The sequence below is a fragment of the Sphaeramia orbicularis genome, chromosome 19 (assembly GCF_902148855.1).
Source record: "Sphaeramia orbicularis chromosome 19, fSphaOr1.1, whole genome shotgun sequence".
NCBI classification, from domain to species: domain Eukaryota; kingdom Metazoa; phylum Chordata; class Actinopteri; order Kurtiformes; family Apogonidae; genus Sphaeramia; species Sphaeramia orbicularis.
In genome coordinates, this window is record NC_043975.1 from 2,913,613 (window position 1) to 2,932,863 (window position 19,251).

At 36.3% G+C, this 19,251-nt stretch overlaps 1 long non-coding RNA gene across 1 annotated transcript; it reads right to left on the reverse strand.

Moving 5' to 3' along the window:
• Positions 1-2,014: 2,014 nt before the first annotated feature.
• LOC115439294 (uncharacterized) lies at positions 2,015-18,025 on the reverse strand. The gene is made up of 3 exons (XR_003938241.1): positions 18,014-18,025; positions 17,074-17,078; positions 2,015-2,120 (listed from the first exon to the last, which is right to left on the reverse strand). It is a non-coding gene; the product is annotated as an uncharacterized LOC115439294 (long non-coding RNA).
• Between the last annotated feature and the right edge of the window lie 1,226 nt (positions 18,026-19,251).

The following is a 19,251-nucleotide window of genomic DNA, read 5'->3' on the forward strand; positions in this document are numbered from 1 at the left end:
TTAAAAAACAAACAAGAAAAGTCTCAGTTTTGAATGTCTGCGGTCGCCAGAAATTTGTGATATTAAAATGGGGTTCACAAGCCAAAAAAGGTTGGGAACCACTGATTTAAGTCCTCATATGGTTTACAGGCAAACTCATGTGAGCTCAGGTTCCACATTCAGACCAATACTTTGATTTTGATTTGATTTTAGTGATTTATTTCAAACATGCGATGAAATTTAAACATATATGCGAACAAGCAAAACATAAATAATAATACAAATATCAACAATGATAACAATCTTAGACAAAGGAACAGCATAATAGTTTCATTTACATGCCCAAAAAAGGGGTGGGAAGAAGTGAAATTTATAGTGCAACTTAGTTAATATGATCTGAAGTGGCCTGAACTAGAAAAAACATAACATAATAACCCATAAATAATGTCAACTCCAACAATTTATCTATGTTTTACAGCTAAAATAGTAAAATTATACAAACTATCCTTTAAAAATTTTGCATGAAAAGAAAATAGATGAAATTTCTGAAGAAAAATAAGTGGAATTTTAACAAAATTCTGCCTCAGTTTATCATTTAAACATGTTCATTTTAAGAATAGCAGTATAATTCAATTTACATGCCTGAAAAGGGGTGGGAAGAAGAGAAACTTATAGTGCAACTTACTGAATATGATCTGAAGTGGCCTGAACTAGAAAACTATTAACATAATAACCTATAAATAATGTCAACTCCGACAATATATCTGTTTTACAGTTAAAATAGTAAAATTATACAAACTATCCTTTAAAAATTGTGTATAAAATGAACAAATGAGAAATTTCTGAAGAAAAACAGGTGCAATCTTAATAATATTCTGCCTCAGTTTTATCATTTATACATGTGTGTTATAATGTACAGATCACACTGGATCTACAAATACACAAAACATTTAAAAACAGGCAGAAAATTGATACAATTATGCTTATTTCTCTTTAGATATTTCAGGTTGTTCATGTTTTGCACAATTTTCAAAGGACAGTTTGTAGACGTAAACATTTTCATTGACTTTATTCATGCTAAAACCAAGAGAAAATGCTGGTGTTGTCATTATTTACAGGTGATTATGTTATTATTTAACTGGTTTGACCCACTTGAGATAGACTTGGTCTGAATGTGGAACCTGAACTAAAATGATTTTAACATGTCACAACAAAAGTATACAATCTGAGGAAAACTGTCCAATTTTAGGGTAAAAAAAAAAAGACTGTTAAACTCATTGTAGTTTGTCTACATTTATCTATAGACTATCCTTTAAAAGAAAGTGAATAATACAAAAAACCAGAAATTTCTTGAGAAAAATAAGTCATGTTTTAACAATCTTCTGCCTTCTTTTATCATTTATAAGCTTGCATTATAACTTACAGATCCCAGTGGATCTACAAATACACAAAACATTTAGTAACAGACAGAATATTGGTCCAATTACATTTCCTTTAAGACATTTCATGTTGTTCACATTTGTTCAGGTTATTCATATTTTTTGGTGAAAGGCTAGTTTGTAAATGTAAAAAGTTTTTTATGTAATTTCACTTTTTTACACTAAATCAAAGAGGAAGATTTGGAGTTCTCATTATTTATAGGTTATTATGTTACTTAGATCATACATACATCTTACTTAGATCATGTTGGTCTGTATGTCGAACCTGAATTAAAATGATTTTAACATCCTAGACTGTTAAAGTCAAATTCATCTGATGGCCTGGATTGGACCCTTTGGCGGCCGGTTTTGGTCCACAGGCCGTATGTTTGACACCCCTGATCGAAAGGGACCAGATGCTGTTTGATCACATTAAATCCTGTTGATGTGAAGGTAAATGGATACTCTGGAAATAGAAACATTTTCGAGTAATTTTACTTTTTTACACTAAAACAAAGTCAAATATTTGGAGTTGTTATTATTTATAGATTATTATTATGAGAGTATTTTACTTGTCTGACCCACATTAGATTAGGGATGTCCCGATCCAATCTACAGATCAATACTGGCTGCTGATCTGGCATTTTTTTGGAGGATCGGATCGGATTTAGTCATGAGATCGGGCTGATCTGGGCCCAGTTGTGGAGGGGGTAAACAAACGTCCTCCTGCTCCCTCAAGTTAAAGTTCCCAAAGGCAGGGAAAAGGAAATTTAGCTGCACATCAGCAGGAGGCTTAGAGGAATTACTAAAGTGTCTCTAAGTTTCACTTTCACTTTGTGTGTACTCATTCTGAGGCACACCAAAAGTTCTAATTTGTCCCACAGTATGAATTTGGAAAGTGCAAAAATTAAGCTAAAGTTATTTAGAGTCAAAGGTGTCAAACGTGTGTTAGTTCAGGTTCCACATTCAGCCCAATTGTGATCTACAGTAAAATAATAGCATAATAACCTTTAAATAATGACTCCAAATTTAAATCAAAATTTCATTGTAAAATTCAGTATCGGAACAGTATCGGCAAAACTACTCCTAAAAAAAAAATCAGATCGGATTGGAAGCAAAAAAAAATCCTGATCGGGACATCACTAATTTCAAGGTAAAAAACACCTTAATTTAGTTCAGTCCAATATGACCTCAAGTGAGTCAGAACAGTAAAGTAATAGAAAAATAACCCGTAAATAATGAGAATTCCAAATTTTCCTCTTTGTTTTAATGCAAAAAAGTAAAATTATATTAAGAAAATGTAAAAATGTCTATATTTACAAACATTCGTTTTACAAAAAATAATGAATAGCATGAGCAACCTGAAATTTTGGAAGAAAACTACATGGAATTTTAATTTTAAAAATCGGAATCGGATTGGTATCAAATCATATCAAAACTAATCCTAAAAAAAAAACGGATCAGAGGCAAAAAAAATCCAGATCAGTTACTACTTTAGATCATATTGGTCTGAATGTGGAATCTGAACTAAAATCATTGTTAATATCTTTGGTGTTTCTCAAATTCATCCCACAGCCAGACTGGACCCTTTGGTGGTCAGTTCTGGTCCATGGGCCGTACGTTTGACACCCCTGACTTTGGCCAACTGGCATAAAAGTGACACTTAATGGAATAATGTACATAAAACCACAATAATCAAAAAGTCTGAGTATTGTCCCACCCATAACAAATATTTATATGATACTTAATTCCATTATATTGTCAGTTATTTGAAAATGCTTCACATAATCAGTTGCTGTGTTCGTATCTCAGATGGATTACGGTCCAGATCATCGTCTCCGTCCTCAGTTTCAGTCTTTAAACCTACGAAGCTCCTGTGCATTTGGCTGCTTTTCCATCCTCTCCCAAACGAAACTCCTCACCCACTTCAGTTACATAACGTCTAAACTTATAAATGACCCGCAGTCGGGTTCAGAAGAAGAGTCCTTAAGTTGTGAGCGAGTGGGAAGAAGAGGAACAAAGCAGCAGAGAACGAGGTAAATAAAGAGCTGTCACCCAGAATCTGAGTCCGAGAGGCAAGAGAGACACAGCGAGACGGAAAAGTCAGAGCAGACACAGGAACTGGAGGAACGAGAGACCAGATAAAAGCCCCGAGGACCAACCGCCAAGCAACCGACGACCCACCGACTGACGGGAACAAGTGTGAAAACAGGAAAATACTACTCAGAGGAAAGAATGACCTGCACCAACCAGCCAACCGTTACACCCTATTAATATACACGATGTGGACAAAAGTATGTGGACACGCTGAGTTCAGGTGCTTCTTTTCTAACCGGGGTCTGGGATACAAAACAATAACGACTAATAATGACACAATATAATTTTATATTATGGGATAAATATCATTGGTTTAAATTGTTATCTTTGTTTCCAAAATGCCTCAGAGATGATTTGGACTTCATTTCTCTCAGTATTGATTTTTTTCTAAATCCATGACTGTAATTTTAAATGTTTTTCTTCTAAGTTTCTAAAATATTTTTTGTGCTCTGACTGTAAATAATAATTTTTTTTACACAACTAACCATCTACTTTCATCACATCTCACTGAGGAAGAAAAATCTACCATTAAACTTTAAGGAAATATTGATGTTTTTATGTCAGATCCTCATGAACAGGACATCTGACAGCTGGAGACAAGATGTGTCCCAATATTTATGTCCATATAGTTTAGAAACATCAATATTTCCTTAAAGTTTAATGGTAGATTTTTCTTCTTCAGTCAGATGTAATGACAGTAGATGGTTAGTTGTGGTAGAAAATTATTATTTACAGTCAGAGCAGGAAAAATGTTTTAGAAATGTCAAGGCAGAACATTTAAAATTTAATTTTCATCAGCATAGTCGCTTTTCCATTGACCCTCAAATTGCCCAAAAATATACCTAACAGAAAACTACCATTTCACCAAAACTCTCGTTTTTTGCCGAAAAGTTTTTGCGCTGGCAAGAGGTAGCTTTTCAGGCATAGCACAATTGGTATATCACGCAAAACTGCAATGGAAAGACCTTTTTCCGCAACTAGAGTCAGGTGAATAAAAAAAAAAACGGATGTAGACGGACGTTACAACAAGAGAAGAAGAAGAGTTTTAAAAGAAACATGGTGTGATATGTGTGGACACACCAGGAAACCAAATCATTTTTAATTTAGTATGACATAGAGGACTAATATATAATAATATCTGCAAATCAACACCATATTTACGTTTGTCGCCATGTTTATGGAATGACTTCTCATGTCATTTCGCAATAATAAATAAACAAATCATCGCATTTGTGATTTAATGGAAAAACTGACATTACGCACTTCTGTTTTTTCGACATTTAGTAACTATTGGTAAAGTTTTGCACAGATGTCCAATGGAAAAGCCGCTGGAACAGATGTCCAATGGAAAAGTGAGTGACTCACTACTCCCTCTAGTGGTCACATAAATCCACCAAACACTCACTGTAAATAAACTCCTTTCATATCTGTACAATCCAATACACTGGCATCAAATATTACAGCAAAACAAGCAGAACACAGGGATACATGCATTAGCTCAAAAAATGAATAATTCTATTTCAGATTGAGACAAGACAAATGATTTTAACGAATCCCTTCAGTTTGTTTGTTACAAGAGAGAACTGAGAGCGACTGAGTCAGAGTGGAAATAAACAACAGGACGAGAGAGAAGCGACAGAGACGAGCACGAAGAGAGACAGGCTGAACGGGATAAAGAGGAGGCTGCAGGCGACGGCTGAACTAAACGCTCAAGCACGGCTGAACGGACACCACGATGACCGCACGAGGACGGAGCGCGGACACGCCACGAGGACGGAGCACGGACACGCCACGGCGACACGCAAGAGACCAACACACACAAATACACACAAGGATAAAAATGACAAAAACACAAGAGGATAGAAATGAGGAAAGAAACGAAAAAACACACCAGGAAAGAAACGAGGAAAGAAACGAAAAAACACACAAGGAAAGAAACAACAAAAACACACACGTATAGAAACAAAAAAAAAACACAAGGATAGAAACGAGGAAAGAAACGACAAAAACACATGAGTATAGAAACGAGGAAAGAAACGAAAAAACACATGGAAAGACATGACAAAAACACACATGGATAGAAACATCAAAAACACATGAGGAAAGAAATGGCAAAACCCATGAGGGCAGAAATGACAAAAACACGTAAGGAAAGTAATGACAAAAACACATGAGGAAACAAACGACAAAAACACACAATAAAAACACGCGAGGATAGAAACGATAAAAACACTGATGTTTCTATATCTGATCATCATGAACAGGACATCAGTCAGCTGATGACATGATGTGTCCAAATACTTTTGTCCATTTAGTTTAGAAACATCAATATTTCCTTAAAGTTTAATGGTAGATTTTTCTTGTGTGGTTTGAAAAAAAACCACACTTTCTGCCTTTTCTTCAGTTTTACATAGTTTCATCTGTTAAAGTTAACATTTTTATTTATTTACGTCCACTTACATCCACTTCAAGACAAATCTGATCCTCCTTAAAGGTCACGCAGTATAAATAAGAACTGTTTTAATGTGTAATTTCAACATATTCCTTTAGAAATTCAGATTTTCTGCTGTGAAAATGACCATTTACCAGCTGGGATTTAAAACACACATGGATTAGACTAAACTCCTGAATGGATGTGACTAATTCCAGTTTCCGTCCACCAGTGGGCAGCAGTGCATCACAGAGGGCTTATGGGAAATAATGATCTGCACGGGCTGACTCTGGATCAGTCAAACAGCTGCTTCTACTGTCACTGCTCAGACCTGTCACTTAAACCCAACGTTCACCCTCATGTTCGTTTGTTTTCTACATTTTAATGTGTGATATAAGGGTTTTGTTTTTTTTTTGTTCTTCTATGCATCGTCTGCAGGGTTTAATCTGAGCCTCGTCCTCCTCCACATCGGTGAATCTCATCTGAGGAGGGCGGGGGTCGCACCGGAGACATGAATGAACGTAAACCGACTCGTAATCACTCGCAGCATGACCTATTTTTAGTCAACTGAAGATGATTCGGAGCTAAAAATATCCACAAATTAACACGAACTGAACGGTTTCATATGATGCAGGCGATCGTCGTATCTGAGGAGACTCTGATGGGTCGGATTCGTTGGTTTATGACAAATTATGTTAGAATTCACAGAGCAGACAAGTGCAAAAGATTTCATTAGATTTCTGACCATATCTACGTAATTTTTTGTCCTTTTTCAAAATAGAAAAAACTGGCAGAATCTGTGTATTCTAATCCAAAGACTGTATTAGCATTACAGGTAAGGGTGAGGATGACCCCCACCTGAACCGGATGAGGAAACCAGGAGAACTGCGAGTGGGGTGGGGGGTGAGAACACTGGAGAAAACGTCTATGTAAAGATCTGCTTTTATGTCAAATATTTGAGTATAGTTTTAATTTATTACAATTTCAATTTCTATACCTAATATCTGAAACCAATATTCACTTATAAAGTCTTTGAAAAGGTTCGTTAAGCATCTTTGTTTTATTTATGCAATAAATTATATATTCATTCATTTTCTGAACCCGCTTTATCCTCACTAGGGTCACGGGGGTCGCTTGGAGCCTATCCCAGCTACACAGGGGCGAAGGCGGGGTTCACCCTGGACAAGTCTCCAGTTCATCTCAGGGCTGAACATATAGAGACAAATAATCACACTCACATTCACACCTATGGGCAATTTAGATTAACCAATTAACCTATTAGTGCATGTGTTTGGATGGTGGGAGGAAGCCGGAGTACCCGGAGAGAACCCACGCAGACACGGAGAGAACATGCAAACTCCACACAGAAAGGTCCCACCCCCTGTGGAATCGAACCCAGGACCCTCTTGCTGTGAGGCACGAGTGCTAACCACTGCACCACCGTGTCACCCTATAAATTATATAAATTTTTCAAATCAGATTTTATATATTTGTGTGTTTGTTGTCCTATATATATATATATATATATGTCCGATATAGTAGGTTAAAGTGAAAAAATAAAAGGAAGTTGTGCTGAAAAAAAAAAAAAAAAAAAAGATACTAAACATGGGTATGGTAAACATTTGTTTATATAGTATATAAAGGTAAAATCAAAAGTACTGAAAAACGGCCAAAATAGGCTCAGACCACTAAGGGTTAATAATGATAACTCCAAATGTTTCTCTTTGTTATACTTTAAAAGGCAGAATTACAGGAAAATATTTACATTTACAAACTGTTCTTTCCCAAAAATTTGCAAATAACCTGAACAAATATGAACCTGAAAGAAAAACCAGTGTAATTGTACCAACATTTTGCCTTTTATTAACTGTTTTGTGTCTTTGTAGATCCACTGTGATCTGTACGTTATGATAAATTAAGACATAATATTATCATGTTAATCAGAATGAAAACAGCTAATTGCACTCAGTTACTAAACTATTTGTGTGTTTGTGGCAGGAAACTGTTAATGCAAACCCTTCTGTGAATTGGGTTAGAGTCTGTAAATGTCAGACTGTGTGTGAGATGAGAGATGATTTTGCATCTTTAATACGTTTTTATCGACTGAGTGACTTTCTAGATTAAATAACCCAAAGTGGCATTTTCCAGCTCTGGGCTAAAGTGGCCAAACCATGACTCATTTTCAGTCACATGACCAAACAGAGCCCCACAGGGGTTGATACCACGTGACGGACAGAAGTGGACACTCCTGTAACCAATACTGACATCACCCCTCCAAAGAACTGAAACGAAGATAGGGTACGTTTCCTACAATATATGGACAAAAGTATGTGGACACATTGAATTCAGGCTTCTTTTCTAACAGGGGTCTGGGATACAAAACAATAATGACTAATGTCAGAATGTAGTTTTATATTATGGGATACATATCATTGCATTGGTTAGTTTGGGTTAAATTATCTTTGTTTCCAAAATGCCTCAGAGATGATTTCTCTCAACACTGATTTTTTCTTTATTTTCATCCATGACTCTGCAAATACTGATGTTTTTATCTCCAATCCTCATGAACAGGACATCTGTCAGCTGGAGACATGATGTGTCCCAATATTTATGTCCATAGAGTTTAGAAACAATATTTCCTTATAGTTTAATAGTGGATTTTTCTTCTTCAGTCAGATGTGATGAAAGTAGATGGTTAGTTGTGGTAGAAAATTATTATTTCAAGTCAGAGTAGGAAAAATATTTTAGAAATTTAGAAGCAGAACATTTAAAATATTAATTTTCGTCACCATAGTTGCTTTTCTATTAACCCTCAAATTGCGTGAATATAACTTGTGCATAAAAATTTACCTAATGGAAAAATGTCAATTTTGCCAAACCTCTCATTTTTCAATGAAAAGTTTTTGCGCTGGCAAGAAGTGTTTTTTTTTTTATTTTTTATTTATTTTTTTTTTTATATCACATAAAACTGCAATGGAAATAATTTTGGTCTTGATGGTTTGGACTTGTTTTTTTTCTTTCTTTTTTTTTTTTTTTTTTTATTAATGACTATGATTTTAAATGTTCTCCCTCTAAATTTCTAAAGTATTTTTCCTGCTCTGACTGTAAATGCTAATTTTCTACCACATCTAACCATCTACTTTCATCACATCTGTCTGAGGAAGAAAAATCTACCATTAAACTTTAAGGAAATATTGATGGTTTTTATGTCAGATCCTCCTGAACAGGACATCTGACAGCTGGAGCCATGATGTGTCCCAATACTTATGTCCACATAGTTTAGAAACATCAATATTTCCTTAAAGTTTAATGGTAGATTTTTTGAAGTTGTTTGAAGAAAGTAGATGGTTAGTTGTGGAAGAAAATTATTTACAGTCAGAGCAGGAAAAATTTTATGGACATTCATCTACTCTTCAGTTACTGCAGCCGATTCAACAACTCTTCAGTATTTAAGCTCAGTAAACCAGTGGGTGAAAGCTTTGTTCTGTCCTCCAGGTGGAAACTATGAGCTGTTAAGTTCTTGTAGTGCACATAACTACTGGTGTCGTTCCACTTCCATAATGAAAACCATCAGTGAATTCCTCAAATCCTCAAATGCCACCGTCCGACCACGTCCAGATTGGTCTTGGCGTCACATTCCACAACCGGAGCAGAGGTGGTCAGAAAAGGCTGCAGCAGAAGATGCTGAATGAGTCCCTGTCATGAGCAGAGGACAGTGTGGACGTCGGGCAGCGACACTGGGACGCTCAGTAAACACACGTCTATCTCCACTCAGTCTTTGTTTTTTCCTCCCAGACTCCACAGCTGTTCTGGGATCAGCCAACCTTCAGCAAACGCTCTTCAGACCAGGAGCAGAACTGATCCTGGATCAGCCCGGGTGGATGTATGAGACCTTTGTTCTGCATTAGACAGAGGCTCTGTGTGCTTCAGAAGGCAACGGGACTAAACAGTTTGGGTTTGTGTTTGTTTCAAAGAATGAAGGAAGGAAACAACAGCAGATACGACGCTGACAGACCAACTCCACATAGAACTGGTGCCACTACAGAACTCCACATTCAACAGATATTCAGCCTCAATTCATCTTATATGACCTGAGACTCCTGGAACTGCACTGGAAATGTGTTTCCACTGTCACTTCATTACCCACAATTCACTATCGGGTGTGTTATGTTAGTAGTGGTTATCTCCCAGGAGTCCTTCTGTTCTCATCTGGTTTATTTGGACTCCATAACATGTGTTTTGTCCTGGTACTTTTGTCAATTATTGCTCTAATAACCAGATTTTAAGGCGTTTGGATCTATCATGTGGGTGTTAATTGACAAAAAGAGCTTACAGTCACAGAAAAAATTCTTAGACCACCCTTTGTTTTCTTCAGTTTCTTGTTCATTTTAATGCCTGGTCCAACTAAAGCTACATTTGTTTGAACAAATATAATGAGAACAACAAAACCAGCTCATAGTAGTTTAATTTCAGAGCTGATATCTATCCATTTAACACGTTTTCTTGATAAAAACCAAAATCACTTCAGTTCTTACATCGATATCTATGGCATTGTACTGACAAAAACAGTGCTTTTAGACATTCCATGTTTTCTTTTGTGTCTGTTTTAGTCACATGATACACACAGGAGTTAGGAATGGATTGTATAACCATTGTTTTTGATGAGTTCTGATGGTCTAATAATTTTATCCACAACTGTATGTTTATTGAATAAAACATTTTTTCCAGACAGTTCAGCTAGCTGTGTTTAAGAAGTTGAGTCCTGTTCGCATAGCTACATTAGCTCATGTTAACACTGCTACTCTTCTAAATGTTCTGTCAGCTGAGCTAAGCTAAGCTAAGGCTAAACATAATAATTTTAAAGATACATTTATTATATCAGATAAAACACACATTTAGCAATTAGCTTCTTGTACTGTGCTATGATTAATGCAACATTCCTAAGTTAGCAGTAATATTAGCTTGGCCAGGTTTTACCCAGAACCCCCCACTCTTCCCTAAATTTATATGGTCACTTCCAGATCCAAAAAGTCAAAATGCAAACTTACATCCAGGCACTTCAGCTAGTTGTGTTTAAGTTGACTCCTGTTTGCATAGCTATATTAGCTCATGTTAGCACTGCTACTATTCTAAATGTTGTCAGGTAAGTAAAGCTAAGCTAAAGCTACATATAATTATGTAAAGATACATAAATTATATCAGATAAAACACACATTTAGTAATTAGCTTCATATACTGTTTATGTTTATGTTTATGCATTTGGCAGACGCTTTTTTCCAAAGTGACTTACAGGGGAAAACCAATCAAATCACTCAATCAATCAAATTTTATTTATATAGCGCCAGATCACAACAAAAAAGTTATCTCATGACACTTTATATATAGAGTTGGTCAAAACCAGACTCTAAGCCAATTTACAGAAACCCAACAGAATCTGTGCTACGATTAACACAACATTCCTAACTTTGCAGCAAAGTCGATGTATACTGTGAGTTAGCAGTAATGTTAGCTTGGCAAGGTTTTACCCAGAACCCCTCACTCTTCCCTAATTTACACAGTCACTTCCTGGTCCAAAAAGTCAAAATGCAAACTTTTTTCCAGACACTTCAGCTAGTTGTGTTTAAGAAGTTGACTCCTGTTAGCACAGCTACATTAGCCAATGTTAGCACTTAGCTGTTCTGCCAGAACTAAACTGTGAATTCAGTGAAAGGACATTACTATCATCAGACTGCAGCATCATAACTAACATTTAGCAGTAAATTCAGGTGTTATGCTGTGATTAACTTATTGTTTCATGATTAATGTAACATTTCCCAGTTAGCAGCCCTTTCATTGTGTATAATAAGTTAGCGGTAATGTTAGCTTGGCAAAACCCCCTCACTCTTCCCTTCATTTATATGGTCACCTCCAGGTCCAAAAAGTCAAGAACGCAAATGCAAACTCAAGGCCTCACAACTATAAGGTTTTGTTTTAGCCCAAACCATGATGTTTTCTGAATCTTAATCTTTTCCATAGCACTATCACATCTTAAACCGGTAAATTATTTTTCTGTCACTTTGAAATGTACTACAATTCTCTTAGGGTCTTAGGTTTGAGTACATGTTGAAAAAGGCCCTAAATATCCTGTTAAACTGTTAGTCATCACTTGAACTATTACTGAATATAAGTGTGTGAATGTGTAGAAAAATAAAGTCCTAAAAGTGAGCATCTTGTGACCAAATCGTCCCTGACAGGACGACGAAGGCTTCGCTTCCTGTGTTGTGAATCTGGTTAGCCGCTTTAATCGCTTCGCCTCCACTGACCTGGCAAGTCTGACAGCGTTCAGTCTATTTTAGGAAGGCGCTTTTACTTAGAAACATGTAGAAATGATGAAATCTGTGGATAAGAGGCAGAGTTTATCTTTGATGCCGCCTGTCTGACAAACACAAGCGCTGTGAGCTGATGCTTTTTAAGGTTCTGCGACTAAAACACAGCTGCACTGGAAGGAAGACGCTGTGAACGGAGATACATTTAACACAACTGTGAACGGAGACACATTTAACACAACTGTGAACGGAGACACATTTAACACAACTGTGAACGGAGACACATTTAACACAACTGTGAACGGAGATACATTTACCACAACTGTGAACGGAGATACATTTAACACAACTGTGAACGGAGATACATTTAACACAACTGTGAACGGAGATACATTTAACACAACTGTGAACGGAGACACATTTAACACAACTGTGAACGGAGACACATTTAACACAACTGTGAACGGAGACACATTTAACACAACTGTGAACGGAGACACATTTAACACAACTGTGAACGGAGACACATTTAACACAACTGTGAACGGAGACACATTTAACACAACTGTGAGCCGCGTCAATTTATAGATTAATTAAGAAGCAGTGTGTGTTTGTGAAAGTCCCATTTTAACAGGATTGAGTCGCATTCAGTCAAGTTATAAGAAACGTCTACAAAGGTGATTATTAACAGGTTTGGCAACAACACATATTTATATTACAGACTTCTATAGGTTAATGAAGACGCATGAACATGAATATGGCTCTTAACCCCTCGTTTTCTGCAGCTCCGCCCCTTTTGTCCAAATACGGTCACTTCCCACTCCAAACAGCCAAACTGAAGAATAGTAGTCATTAAGAAATCAATCCATTTACTAATTAACCCATAACGACCCAGTTTTGGTTTTGTGTCAGTTCCCAAATGATTTTTTTCTCTATTTTTAACCTTTCACTGATTTATCACCATTTCCTCTAATATGATGCTCAGTATTTTTCATTTTTAAGTGAAAATCGGGTACTTCTCCATATTTAATGAACTAATTTCTAACTTCTAGCTTCGATTTTGTTCAGTTAGTGTCTAATTTGTTTATGTTACTTATTATTTTGTTGATTTCCTTTTCATTTTGGTTCATTTTATCCATTACTTTGCCTCTTTTTGTTCATTTTATTTCTTATTTTATTGGGTTTTTTTTTCACTTTTAGTACATTTCTTGCTTACTTTTTTACATTTATTATTCTGTAGATTTTTTTAAAATACATTTTTGTTTATTTTATTCCTTACTTTGCCTCTTTTTGTCCATTTTGGTTCTTATTTTATTCTTTTTGTTTTTTGTTTTACTTGAAGTACATTTTTTATTCGTTTCTTTTTTACATTATTTATTACTTTGTAGTTTTTTCCCCCCATTTTTTAAATTTTTGTTCATTTTATTCAGTACTTTGCCTCTTTTTGTTCATTTTGTTTCTTATTTTATTCTTTCTTTTACTTTAAGTACATTTTTTTTTTTACATTATTTATTATTTTTTAGATTTTTCTAATTAATTTTTGTTCATTTTATTCTGTACTCGGCCCTGTTTTTTTTTTTTTTTTTTTACATCATTTATTACTTTGTAGTCTTTTTTTTCTTTTTTATTCAGTACTTTGCCTCTTTTTGTTCATTTTGTTTCTTACTTTATTCTTTCTTTTACTTTAGGTACTTTTTTTTTTTCTTTTACATTATTTATTATTTTGTAGGGGTTTTTTTTCATTATTTTTGTCCATTTCATCCACTGTCACTGATCCAACTCCATGGGTTTTCCTGGTGAATCAGTGTTGTAGAGGATGACGGTGTTTCCATGGTAACTACAGAGCCTCTGAACATCCAAATGGGTCATATCTGATGACCATGAAAAGACGAATAACTGTATTTTACACCAGTTATTTGCACGTACTGATACAATTAGTGGATTAACAGATATTAAACAGTTTAGATCACTGAATGACTTCGGTCTCTGATGGACTTTTGGGAGTTTACGGGTTAAACACGGTCGATTATTTCGCTGCACGACGTGACACATGATTAACGGTGTAACAGATGTTGGGACTGGCTTGGCTGTGGAGTTGACGTTTCCTTTGTGATGTCGGAGGTTTGGCGTGTTGGTGACGGTGCCAAACACTGGTCCGTCTGGTGCCAGTTCCGCACCTTTGGCCCAGTTCCACCACAGTGAAGCCAATTAGAGCGGTGACGGCAGCTGAGGCTCTGCAGGTGAACGGCAGCTGGATGGACATGCAACCACCACGCTTTTAGGAACACCCCCACCCCATCCCTCATACGTTGGTTTGATTGGACGCTTTGGCACCTGTGAAGCCTGTCTACAGCAGGACGTCCTGTACTTACAGATGCAGAGCTGGCGTTTCAACATGAATATGTGCATTTCTTTACTTTTTTTTTGGTAACTTTGGTTTCTGATCCCAGAAGAACAGAGCAGCAGCTGGGTGCCCAGATGGGACCCCCCCCCGACCCCCCAACCTCCCTTCACAGATCCAGCTGGAGCAATCTGGATTGGTGGGTAAAAGGGGGGGGGGGTGAACCACCAACAAACAACTGCAGCTCCTGACTGAAGCTGACGTCTCCAGAGTCGTACTAGTTCTGCTGTCACTTGTTCTGATGTTCGTCTACTGATCTATTTCTGTTTGGCAGCACATTTATGACACCCCACCCCCCACACCATAAAAAATACAAAAAACAAAGTACAGAAAAGACAGGTAGAAACAGTCAAATATGAGTGAGATATGAAATATAGAAAAAAAAAAAACTTCTGCTCATATATGTTTAAATATTATTGACATATTTACAGTACAGCTGCACAGTCATGTATAGTGTGTTTGCTGATCTGTCTATCTATCTGAACAAGAAATAACAACAAATAAACAATAAATGAACAAAACAAATGAACAAATAAAACACAAATGACCAAAAATTCTGAAAAAATTAGGGACATAATCAACAGCATCAACAAAAAAATGAGCAAAACTATTATCACAACTATCATAAGTGAATTAAGTCATCATGAGTTAATTGTGATAATAAATATAAAAATATAAAAATAAATCCTTATTATTTTGACCTTTTTGCATTTTTTTTGTCAATTTTCTTCCTTTTTTGCTCATTTTGTTGCTTATATTCCTAATTTTTTATTCATTTTGTTGGTAAATATCTATCTATCTAAAACTGAATGAGAAATGACAACAAAGAGACAATAAAATGAATAAAAAAAATTATCAAATGAAACACAAATGACCAAAAATTAAGAAAAAATTAGGGAAATAATCAACAGCATAAACAAAAAATGAGCAAAATTATCATGATATGCAGAAATGATGAAAACAATCAACTATATTGAACAAAAATTAACAAAAAATAAAGTTAACTGTTAAAATAAATATATTCATTCATTATCTGAACCCGCGTTATCCACACTAGGGTTAGGGCGGTCGCTTTGAGCCTATCCCAGCTACTTATAAAAATAAATGTCTATTATTTTGACTTTTTTGTTCATTGTGGTACTTATTAGTGTTCATTTCCTTCAGGTTTTTATTCATTTTATTCATTTGTTTGTGCATTTTTGTCCATTTTGTTACCTTCTTTTTGCAAATTTTGTTCCTTCTTGCTTACATTCCTAGTTTTTATTTTGTCTCTCTCTCTCTCTCTCTCTCTCTTTTGAAGGTGCATCAAAGGGTTCATAAATTCAACTGTAAATGTGGGATAAATAAACCACATGGACGTAAACAGCAGCTGCAGTGGTTGCCCCCGGTTACGTGGCCTGTCCAAAGCCGTCCACGTCCCTGTTCCTGTCGTCTATAATCATCACCCTCAGCCTTTCATTGACACATTCCAGAGCGTCCCACCTGTTTGCAGAAGAATGGCCCAGTGTGCGGACGGCCCCGCCCCTTTAGGTGGGAACCGCCGCTGTCACTCAATGGGCCTCGAGTCCGACCTCTCAACCTTGACCCGCACGGCCTCGACCCACATCATTCCACTCTCACACAAACCCACTAACAGAGCTCCATTGTCACAGTGGGCCGTCATATCCCACATACATACCCACCCCCCCCACCCCCCCTATACACTGTACAGTAGAGCCCAGCCTCCATTAAAACTTCAAATAAACACAACACTACCAGTCCCATCAGCCCCTCCCCCCCCCACACACACTGATGTAAAAGTTACCGGACACTTCATCACAGTAATGATGCTCTTAGTGGAATTGGATTTTCACATCCAGCGGCTTCATCCGACGGAACTGAACTGATTTACGACAAACGGAGTCGCATTCAATGGAGAAAACGGCAGCAGCCGAAGACCAAACTGTCAGTGCAAGAGACGACCGGAGCGCTTTCTGCAACGTTTATGCAGCACACGACAACACAAAGTCAACTCAAATCAACGCACGGAGTATTAAAACTAACACACACGACTTTTTTAACAGATCTAATGGATATAGTTTGTTCCAATGCACCTGAATATGTTCTGATTTTAAGCTTTTGAGAAGAATTTTTTACTATAAACACGGTTTCCTTACAGACTTAAACCCAAACCCATGTGAAATGAAATTAGTGACAGGAAGATATGAACAATATATACATTTTGCTTCCTAAAAAAAGTAAAACTAGAAGCACTCGGAGAGCGCAGACCTCCGCCAAGGCTGATCAGTGGGCCCCCCCGTGGGCCCCCCCACCCCCGATCACCCCCAAAAGTTAATCATTTCTTCCTTATCCCATTTCCAACAAGCCCTGAAAATTTCATCCAAATCTGTCCATAACTTTTTGAGTTATGTTGCACACTAACGGACAGACAAACAGACAAACAAACCCTGGCAAAAACATAACCTCCTTGGCGGAGGTAATAAATAAATAACAACAATATTCCTGTATCAGGGTTTCTGGAGGCATCAGCCAATCTAATTTGATGCTTTTTAATGCCCCTTTAAAAGGGGTCTGAGCCTATTTTGGCCGTTTTTGAGTACTTTTGATTTTGCCTTTATATACTATATGAACAAATGTTTACTATACCCATGTTTGGTATCTCTTTTCTTCAGCACAACTTCATCTATCTCATCTGCCTATTATTTTTTCACTTTAACCTACTATATCAACACAAAAGGACAAAAAACACAAAAAATATAAAATCCGATTTGAAAAATGTAAATAATTTATTGCATAAATAACACAAAGATGCTTAACGAACCTTTTCAAACACTTTAAAAGTGAATATTGGTTCCAAATATTAGGTATAGAAAATCTAAATTGTAATAAATTAAAACTATACTCAAATATTTGACATAAAAGCATATCTTTACATAGGCATTTTCTCTGAAGAAGAAGAAACATGGTGTAGTATGTGTGGACACACCAGGAAACCCAAACATTTTTTAATTTAGTACGAGATAGAGGGGTAATATATAATAATAATGAATCTATCTGTAAATCAACATCATATTTACATTCGTTGCCATGTGTACGGAATGACTTCTCATGTCATCTCATGATACTAAATAAACAAATCATGGCATTTGTGATTTAATGGAAAAACCGACATTACGCACTTCTGTTTTTTCAACATTTAGTAAATATCGGTAAAGTTTTGTGCAGATGTCCAATGGAAAAGCGACTACTGTCCCAAAAAAGCTCCATATAAAATTTTAAATGAATTCGACCAGTGGTTTTGGAGAAGAAAATTGTTGAAATCTAGACATTGGTGACCTTGAGTTTAACCCTTCAAGGTCACTCAAGGTCAAAGGTCATGAACCCAAATGAAAGTCCATATATGACTTCCTATCAGTGATCAATAGAAACTATACTGATATCTGCAACCATCTACATGTTATAAACCACCAAAATATGGATGATTAGAAGTAAAATGCATGTTCGAAATAAATAATAAATAAATAAATAAATAAAATTTCTCTAAACAGCGAACAAACTTTGTAGACGTTATCCCGAGGAAGCCTTCACAGCAGCTCTGGGTCTATCAGTAGATGAGCTACAAAAAAAAAGCACCTGGTTCAGATACTAGAGGTTAGAAAGACCTGGATTAAACCTGCTGAAGTGCCCATGAGCAACACCCAGGAGCACCCACCAACGAGGATCATCCTGCATCTACAGAGTCTGTAGTTTAACGCCGGTCTACGCTCTGAAGACCACGACCCGGTGCGATGAGGCTTCAGCGCCGGCGTCCTGGTTCTGGACTTATAAGGAAACAGGATCCTGGTCCAGTGAACACACAGAATCTAACAGAGGGGGGGAGGGGCAACCAGGACCACCAGGACCAGATGACTGAAGAACAGGACTCTTATAAGAACAACTGGGTCTAGAAAACACAGAAAAGCAGAGCCTGGTCCAACACAAACTGGCTTCAACTGCATAAGATCATCTGAGGAGTTGACGATCAATAAGCAATTCATCAATAAATGGATCAAACTGCATCTAAAACTGTCAATACTACGATACACATCCATATTTCTACTACATATACATTCATACACTAGCCTACATATACTGCAGACGGTGCTGATTATTTTCTCAATTAAATGTCAGAAAATGCTGAAGTTTTTCCTCAAAGCCCAGATGACGTCAAATGTCTTGCAAAACATTATTCAGTTTATTGTCACAGAGGAGGAAAAGTAGAAAATATTCCCATTTTTGAGGCTGTAATTACAGAATCTGGACTTTTTTTTGAATTCTCAATTACAAAAAAAATAACGGAATAGTCGACAAAAATGACAAAATAATCAAGAAAACGAACAATAATACTTTTAAAAAATGAACAGAACAAAGAAAAGAAACAAAATTATCAAGAAAATTAACAAAATAACCAACAAAAAGGACAAAATAATGAACAAAATAAAAAATACATATACATAAAAAGAAATAATCAACAAAATGAGCAAAACAATCAAAGAAAAGAAATAAAATAATCAGCAAAACAATCAAAAAACAGTAAGAAAATCATTCAAAAATAAAATAATCAACAAAAACAAAACAATC